This window comes from Pinus tabuliformis, chromosome 5_1, assembly GCF_031772625.1.
Source record: "Pinus tabuliformis cultivar Carrire ecotype Pingquan chromosome 5_1, CPIR1, whole genome shotgun sequence".
Taxonomy (NCBI): domain Eukaryota; kingdom Viridiplantae; phylum Streptophyta; class Pinopsida; order Pinales; family Pinaceae; genus Pinus; species Pinus tabuliformis.
This window is the reverse complement of record NC_142305.1, coordinates 696,243,238-696,250,387: the sequence shown is the minus strand read 5'-3', so window position 1 is coordinate 696,250,387 and position 7,150 is coordinate 696,243,238.

The window sequence follows — 7,150 nt, the reverse complement described above, 5'->3', positions numbered from 1 at the left end:
CTAGGTTGAAGAAGCAAAAAAAACACCAAAACTAGGCTAAGGGGTCAGAAATGGAACTAGGCTACGTCTAGGTTGAAGCGAAAGAAGCAGTCAGAGGTCGAAATGGTGGAAAGAGAACGTAATGGGCAACAACGCATGAGGACCGTTGGATCAGGCGGGTAAAGGGTAAATGAATGGTTGAGATCAGACAGTAGGAGGGTACGTAGGAGAATGGGTGGACATGGCGGACTAACAGGATGGACGACTAGGATTATATTACGAAGGTGAGAGGCAGATGAACGGCGGAGATCGACCAAGCCACTTAGCGATCAGGTGATGCGACAACCGTCAGATCTGGTAGGGCAGATCGACGGTGGAAGTTAGAGCGTGAAAAGAAACGTGCGGAAAGGACGAGTGGGTTTGGAGGGTGGTAAGTTGTATCTCGTACGCCCTCAAAACCGTAAATGGAATTTTTAGAATTCACGCGACTAGCCTCCCTGACCGACACGTAGCACAGGGAAATCGCCCATATCACATGTTGTTAGCCCGATAATGTTCAGACAGAAATCCACGCGATATGGCATGAAGGCCATCAGATCTTAGCAAATCAGATCTATGGCAGAGAGGTGACTGAGCAGGTTGGTGAGCAGCCGCGCGACAGCCGTCGGATCTGACAAGGCAGATCGATGGTGGGGATTTAAAGGGAAAAAGGTCAAACATGAAAAATGGATTTGAGCGGTGATTGGACAATTTGGCTTGTGAAAGGCATTTGACGGTTAAAAACCATTTAAACATGAATTATCAGCGCATGCGCAAGCATTTCAGGCTGAAAGAGAAAGACATGGGAATGTGAGTGAAGCCTAAGATAGAAGGAGACCAAACAAGCTGATGACCATTAAAGGGGCAGAGCACTATGAAATGACTTCGGTGACTGTATTAAATGACACAACTCCATGAAAATCAAAACCCTGTGTTTTTGGGGTTGCTGCAAGGTTTCTTCCTCACACCATAGTCCCAAAGGGGGGAGGTGAGGCCAAAACACTTGTGAGCATCCTGATGGATATTTTCTTTACCAACCTACTCAGATTATATGAAAACATCAATGGAACACACTGAAACACAACTACTTTGTTCTACCCTGCTGTAATGGACTGCAACTATTCAAGCAAATGAATAGGAAACAGGAAACTACTTAAGTCAATGAGCAGGAAACTAGAAATATGTGTTGAACCACGGTAATGAAAATGCATCTATTTAACCAAATGAACAATCAAACCATGCATCTATGCTACTGCTGTAATGAGAATGCATTTTATTAAGCAAATGAACAGAAAGCAAGAAGTTATGCTAGAATACAATACAAGAAAGAGGATCTTTGGCTACTAGGGTTAGGCCCTAACCTAAGAGCTTCAGCCCTCTGAGTTAACTCAGTGTTGGCTCGAATCAAAACTCATATTCATTATTAAAGAACTGCATTACATCAAAACTTTCACAAAGTAGAAGTTCGAATCCTTGCTACTCACTAACTAACTATCTAGCTAATTGGTAACTAACTGACTGCTAGAAAAACTGAGGTCCTAAGCCTCTCTATTTATACATCTGAAGTCCCAATGACTTCCCTCAAAATTAGGGAGGTACAAATCCCAACTTAATGGTAACTTGTCCTTTCACTTTCACTAGCTCAACTGCCTTCTAGTAGGGATGTTGCTCGTACTTCCACTTGCTTGGTTGTCTTTCAGTACTTCAGATTTGGTTGTTTGTACTTTCACCTGATGGAGGGATATTTGAATGGATGGGCAGTAAATGAGGATGATTTAACTCTTGTAATTCCTCTCCCTTGTCCCATTTGAGTTTTTACCAAGGTCTTTTACCATAATTCCAACTCTAACTCATCTCATAAGAAAAATATAATCAAAAGTATGCAATAGGTTGTGAGAATAGTTGGTTTGACTAAGCTAGGAGGTGAATTAAAGCCAATTAATCTCCATATAATTACTCAATGATGAGACTCATCATCACCCCCATGCTGAAAGTGTTGCTCATCCTTTGAGCAACTTAGTGGCTCTGGTAGCCTCTCTGACATCTCATTCTTTTGTTGTGGTCTTTTCTTCTTGTTTATAGCAGCCTGCTTTCCTTGCTCCTTCTCCCCATTGATATTCTTTGATCTTCAAGCTATGTGGCAGTGTTTTATCTATTTTAGCATGCATGTATATTCATTTCTTTAGCAACCTAAACAAATCCTCATAATGTGTACTTGCTTTCCCTTGGACAACAAGATATCTAAGTGTTAGTTGAGGATTACTTGCAATTAGATGCTAATTAGGGCCATGGGGTTTGATTGTTCAGTTGCTTCTCTGCCCTTGAGGCCACTTAGCTCTTTTGTTTCTTGCTTCTCTTTTCTTTTTTCTTCAATGCCTTCTTTCTCTTCTGTTTCAGCATCATGTTTCTTTGTGTTCTCCTTCATCATGTCCCTCTATATTAGTTTCTTCTGTATCCATCTCCTCCCCATCTAGATTTGTATCTACTTTCTCTTGTCTTGTCTCCTCCTTACTGACAGAAGGACTAACATCATAGATGAAGGTTTTGATGTCATCCTCTGCTTGGTAAGTCATTAAAGATTGTCCATGTTATAGGGATCCTGAGATTTTGGAGGGCATAGCCTTTTTTAGAGGAGATTGGCCACCTTTTTACTCACAAACCAACTACCTCTTAACCTTTACAACTTTTGATCAAATGATGCAAATGAGTGAGCGAGTAGGATACTTACCTGTGGCCTTAATGCCATGCTGCAAGTGTCAAATATCAGAGGTGTTGTTGATGGTCATTCTTCTTCCTCCTCTGTTGTCTGCTGATGGTTTCTTGACTGCAGATCTGATGTTGTTGCTGCTATATTTTCATCTTTCCACCTCTACTTTTGTTTGTTGTACAGAGGGAGTAGGAGTGTGTGTGAAGGCAAGGATGGTGGTAATGGATGAGGTGATGCTGTGGAAAACATAACCTTCTCCTGGATTGCAGTAGTGAAGTGAAAAAAACAATGGAATTTATGGAGGGATGCATGGTAAGGAGTGGGGGAGATGAACATATGTGAGGCAGGGCCCCCTTTGGATCTTCTCTTTGCTCCTTAATTGCCTTTCTCATCCTCCTACAATCAACAATTCTGTTATTATTATTATTATTATTATTATTATTATATTTTTTGAAAAACACCTAGGCTGCCTCAGAGAGGTTTTCACCCTAGGTATCTACCCTGGGCACCTCAAGGAAGGTTTTCACCCAAGGATCTTCTTTTTCTTTCCTTTTTCTCATCCTTGGGCCACCTCATGGAGGTTTTAAACCCAAATATGGGACTCAGGTGCCTCATGGAGGTTTTCACTTGAATCCTTATTCTGTTTTTTCTTTCTTTTTCAGTGACCTGATGAGGGAGGAGCTGAAACTTGCTCCACCATCATCATTGTCTTATTGATGTTGTCAATAAACTCTTGTTTAGATGAAGGCCTCTTGTATAATTTCAGTTTGTGTCCATTAGCTAGCAATGGAATGGATTCTTCATCTATAGTCTTGATTCACACTGAACCACTGTCATGGCATCTTTCCACCACATATTGATCCGGATTTAAACAGGAATGCAACAAATTATAGAGATAACCATATACACAAAAATGCAGCAGAAATAATACTTCATTTCATTAATGGAAAATACTGAAATATGCTTACAACCAGAAATGGAAATAAACTAGCTAGGGCAATGGTAGCTTATCTCTGAGAAGAGATGTGGTGGCTACATGCCTCTGAACTGTGTTATAATGAGGCTCGAAGGCCTATTTATTGTTGAGAAACAATGGAAAACCCTTAACATTCCAAAACCTAACCCTATAAGATGAAACGCCAAATTGTGGGCCCCGTTTGGGTAAATTGGTACATCAATTTCCCAGGGTCGTAACTTTGGCATACGATCTATGTTTTACGCGTACAATAGCTCCTTAGAAAGATCTATCCGAGCACTCGATGTTGCCCCAGATTTCCCAAAAAACGTCGTTTAGGGCCTCAAAACAGCTCCGGAAGTTTAGGACCTGAAAAACTGCTAAAAATAGTAAACTGTGCTACAATTTAGGAAACTGAAAATGCTGAAAGAGACAGTTGTGGGGGTCCAAATGGGATAGGTGGGTGGCCACTAACATCCACCTGGATCACATATGGTCCAAGCCATCTTGTTTTTAGCTTTCCCTTGAAGTCCTTGTACCTTGAATCATATAATAAGGCCTAATCTCCTTCTTGAAACAACTTTTCCTTAATGTGATTGTCATGCCAGATCTTCCTCTGAAGCTGAACTATCTCTGTATGAAGGAGGACCTGCATTCTGAATTCATCTATGCCATTCAAATGGAACAAACTTTCTTTTTGTGCATGACTGAGATCTAGATCTAGTTTGGCTGCCATCCTCAATGTTTTATATTCAAATTCAATGGACAACAAAGCCTTTTTCCCATAGACCAGCTCATAGGGTGTGAATCTAGTGGTGGTCTTCATGTTGTATTATAGGCCCAGGTGGCCTCAACTAGTCTCTCAGCCTAGTACTTTCTGCTGTTGTTCACTAACTAGGTCAGGATGTTCTCCAGTGCTCTGTTGGTCATCTCCACTTGCCCATTAGCTTGTGGATGATAAGGAGTGGAGGTCCTATGTTTGATTTTGTGATGCTTGAGCAGTTCTTCGATCATGATGGAGGCGAACTTGTTACCTTGGTTTGTGACCAATTCTCTAGGGTACCCAAATTTATAGAATATGTTCTCCCTTAGGAATTCAACCAGCTTTTCTTCTGTTGCTGCCTTGATTGCTTTGGTTTCTACCCACTTAGTCATATAATCAGTGCACACAATGATGTGTTGTTTTTGCTTTGAAGGAGGGTTGATAGGTCCAATGAAGTCAATGCCCCACTTTTCAAATGGCTTGAAAGTCACTTGAGGCTGCAGGGGCATTTCATCCCTTGGAGTAGGCTTTCCCATCCTTTGGAACTGACCACACTAACTAACATACTTCTTCACATCCTGATGAAGAGTAGGACAATAATAGCCTGCTTGCAACACCTTGAATGTTGTCCTTTTTGCTGCAAAGTGACCTCCACAAGGCCCATCATGATAGGTCAGAAGGATGTCAAAGACCTCCTCTTCCCTCACACATCTTCTCAAGATTTGATCTGGGCCAAGTTTGAACAGATTGCCCCCAACCCAAGTGAAGGGGGCACTTTTCCTGATTATCTTGTTTTTTCTCTGGAGGACAAGTTTGGTGGGAACTATGCTGACACCAGATAGTTTTCTATATCAACAAAGCATGGGGAGAGCACTAAAATAGCAAACAAATGCTTATCTGGGAACTGATCATCCACCATTCCTTCTTCACATGCAGGCAGATTCATTCTAGACAGAAAGTCAGAAACAACATTTTCTCTACCAGGCTTATCAACAATAATAGAGTTTAGGCTTCTGTGATCCATATTAAGTTAGAGAAAGATTTCGGCGTAAATCACATGAAAAGTCATTTGTCGATGCGTTTCGAACCAACCAGTGTGGTTCATCGTCAGGACAAGATGAAGAAAACAGATCTAGCTTAGCATGCTATATAGACCGAGCAGAGCCTCCAACGGCTAGTTTGACCCAACCGCTAATATTGACCAAAGGACCAGGATCAAATAAAGATAACCAATAAATAATAAAAAATTAAAGGTCAAATTACTAATAAAAGAAAATTAGTTGCAATGGACCGTTTCTAAGAAAGAATTAAGGGAGAATAACTAAGTAAACTATTAAAATAACAAATTAAATAAATAAATAGATATAAAAACCCGAACTAAAAATAGTAAAAATAAAACAAATACACAAACATAAAAATAAAAATAAATAAAATAAAAGATAAATCAAACAAAAATAAACCACTAGATATGACTAAGAGTTAAACGAGAATAAAAATAAAAATAAAAAAATAAAACGCACAACAAAAATAAAAATAAAATAATAAATCAAGTGATAATAAATTAATTAAATTAATTAATTAATAATATTAAAAATTAATAATAAAATAAAATTAAAAAAAAAAAAAAAAACTAACTAAATAAACGAAAAATACTAATAAAACAACGAAAAAATGAAAAAAATAATAATAAATATATAAGAATGAATAACTAAGAGGGAATAGAATAAGCTTAAAAAATAATAAATTAATTGAATTAATTAATTAATAAAAGCTAAAAATAATAATAATAATAAAATAACTAATCTAAATAAAAGTAAAATAATAACAAAACACGAAATAAAAATAAAAATGAAATAAAATAATAATGAATAAGTAGAATTGAAGAAATAAACAGGGGACTAAAACATAACTCAAACAGTAATAATAATAATAAAAATAAATAAATAAACGAATAAAATAAATAAATAAATAAATAAATAATAAAAAACCAAAAAATAACAAAATAAATAAATTTATAATAATAAATGAAATAACTAAATAAGAATAAAAGGGAAAAAAAGATGAATAGAGTCCTGAATACAGCTAAATAGCGAGTTAAATGGTATCAAAGTAAGGAAACAAGTTACCACCAGGCCCTTAACTAATCAGAAACATAAAGGAAAGGCGATTAGAAGGATGACAATGACATAAATAAATACGCGACAAAACAGTAAAAATCACAGAGGACGGAAAAATGACTAGGAGGAGAGGGCAGGGACCCAGCATCTACTGATTTTCCAACCATCGTCTCTATTGAGATTGCTAGGTCTCTTTTCAATCTCCAGAGCTTCCCTGAATTTTCGATGATGGAAATGCGAAACCTTAGCAATAACACTGGCTTCTTCGATACAAACCTGATGCTTGGTTTTCTCCACATGTTCAGCCAAAGCGGAAGACTTAAATCTCCTATGCTTCAGATCCGCTGCGTGCTCACTAATCCTCTGATTAATGGAACGACCAGTCTCCCCAATATAGGGGGTCCCACAAGAACAAGGGATCAAATAAACACCTTTCATATCTTTAGGGTCGATGGGATCCTTCACCGATCTGAGAGACGAACGAATGGTGTTCAGGGGCCTGAAGGATACCGGGATACTATGTCTCCTGAGAATCCTACCAATTCTATCAGTGGTCCCTTGAACATAAGGAAGAAGGACACCAGGAACAC